The sequence below is a fragment of the Piliocolobus tephrosceles genome, chromosome 9 (genome assembly GCF_002776525.5).
Source record: "Piliocolobus tephrosceles isolate RC106 chromosome 9, ASM277652v3, whole genome shotgun sequence".
NCBI lineage: Eukaryota > Metazoa > Chordata > Mammalia > Primates > Cercopithecidae > Piliocolobus > Piliocolobus tephrosceles.
The window spans coordinates 81,648,030-81,650,589 of NC_045442.1; the positions used below are offsets into that span (position 1 = coordinate 81,648,030).

A 2,560-nucleotide genomic window follows, 5' to 3' on the forward strand; every position below is an offset into this window, starting at 1 on the left:
AAGTATATTTTTCCATTTAGCTTAGGAAAGGAAGCTAAAAGAAAAAACAAAAAATTCCTCTTATGCTCTAAATGTAAGCCAAAATTTAAATCAAAGGTATACCTTGATTGTTTAAAATGAATAATTTTAGAAATGTTTCTCTCCTGAGCTAAAGGCACCTACTGAGGAAAGGAATTTTGTGGTTGGTTCAAAGCACTTTAACTCTGTTTCAAATCCTATCTCAGTTGGAATGCTGCTTATCTAATTCCCTAGACATTTCAAAGTCATTGTTAAGATTTACATCTCGTAGAGACTAAGAAGAATCCCTTAAAAAAAATACTTCTAGATACAAAAGTCCCAGTTTCCAAAGTAAACCTACTATAATTGTGACTTAAAATCAGTAAGTCTTTTTATGACTTATAACCAGGCACAAAAATTATATCCCCTAAGATGGTGTAAAAATGCAATCCCCTTCAAGATCCGAAGTTTTTCCAAAGATGGCCTAAGAAAGTAAAGACCTTTATTATTAGCAAGGCAATGAAGGTTGAGACAATTAAGACAAATCCTAAGAGCCAGCACATTTAGATAAACAGACATTTTGGACCCAGTGGGACTCCCAGCTGGCTACCTGACATAGGCCAGACAATTTATGCCCTCAAGGTGGCACAGACCACAGAATAAATTTGCTGCTTACAAAGCCAAGCTTCCCAAGAAATGAAACAAGATGAAAGAAGAATCTTATTGTGATCCTCCTATGAAAAACCACTCAGAAAGTCAGAGATAAGGAAAGCACAGATCATCCTTGTAAAACTAACGATCAATAACCAAATAGGTACTTAAAGAAATCGACAAGTCACAGATTCAAAGAATTAATTTTATTATTATTTATAAGTGTTTTCCTCCTATCAATCTGAACCTGGAAAGGGAGGGATGAGGAAAACGTTTTACCTTCTTTCTTGGCCAGGTACCAGAGATAGAAACCTGGAGCCGGGCGCAGTGGCTCAAGCCTGTAATCCCAGCACTTTGGGAGGCTGAGACGGGTGGATCACGAGGTCAGGAGATCGAGACCATCCTGGCTAACGTGGTGAAACCCCGTCTCTACTAAAAGCTACAAAAAACTAGCCGGGCGAGGTGGCGGCGCCTGTAGTCCCAGCTACTGGGAGGCTGAGGCAGGAGAATGGCGTGAACCCGGGAGGCGGAGCTTGCAGTGAGCTGAGATCTGGCCACAGCACTCCAGCCTGGGTGACAGAGCGAGACTCCGTCTCAGGAAAAAAAAAAAAAAAGAAACCTGGGAGAAGCTCCTCACCCTTTTCTGCTGCATCTGCCAGTTCTCCCAGGATTTCACCTGTAGGTCCTGGAGCAGTCAGGGTGTCTCTGTTGGCCCCATCTTGGGTTCCAAATTGTAAAGGAGGAATCATAATTTCTGTCCTTTCCCTTTTTAGATTCTTAAGGAGACGCTGTTGAGACACTCTCCTGAAAACAAAAGTCAGATTAAACAAGTGAGGAAAACAAGCAGAAGTTTATTAACACGTGCTGTACCCATCATGAAGGAAAGGTCTCAGTTCAAAAGTGTTTCTTTCTCAAGGCAGTGGCTTAGGGTCCTTGCTTAAATAATATTTTAACAAAGAGCCATAAATCCTACAGAGTGATAAGAAAAAGAAGAAAGCAACTTCAGGCTTCCAAAAGGTGGGAAAATACGGGAAGGTAAATTGATGGGGAGAGTGAAATCTGCTCCTAGATCCTCTGGTGCCGTTGTCTATGGGCTCTATCTCTGAGTGTGTTGATGTGTTCTCTTCGGCAGCACATGTACTAAAATTGAAACAATACAGAGAAGGTTAGTGTGGTCGCTGTGCAAGGATGACACAAAATAAAAAAGCAATAAAGTAGTAAAAGTCTACTTTAAATTTTAAATATATATATATATATATTTTAAAAAATAAAGTGTGTTGTAAAGGAGCTTGTCCTTAGGTGGGAAAAGTAGAGAGGAGGGGCAGAGTCTGCCTTTGTGTTTTAAACTTTTAACTTTAATTAAAATCGCCAGTATGTTAGAGAGGCATATTTTGCTTATAATTCCTCTTTCTCTCACACATATATTGAAGCTTCTGTAAAGGATGGAAGACTTGTCAATCACCTCTGTGTTTGCATTCATAGTGTGTGACAAACAACTGGCACTAAGTAAATATTTGTTGGATGAATAAGTGAACACATGAATGTGTGGTTTACAGTATGCTCAGTATCCTACTGGCACTGGTTATAACCTTTTGCATAAGACCAGTATCAAAATTAGTAAATACTTCATGGGAATTTATTTGCCACATAGAAATCATTTAATAAATGCTAAACCCTTATTTGAACTACAAAAAGAAAAAAAAAAATCACTCAACAGAGTGAGGGAAATGAATATAAATTTAACAAACCTGATCATAAGGGTTTTAATTATTTAATGATTTAATGAGTCTGAGAGTGGGTGAGTGCATGACTGATTGCTTCATGGAACCCATGGGGTTATGGGAAAGGACCAGAGTTAGCTGCAGACCAATACTGTTAATTCGAGAAATACTTAGGGGGTGCCTACCTAATG

The 2,560-nt window shown here is 39.1% G+C and overlaps 1 pseudogene; it reads left to right on the forward strand.

The window, feature by feature from the left end:
• The first annotated feature begins 1,766 nt into the window (after nt 1–1,766).
• Nucleotides 1,767–1,867, forward strand: LOC111552006 (annotated as a pseudogene).
• The last annotated feature ends 693 nt before the right edge of the window (nt 1,868–2,560 follow it).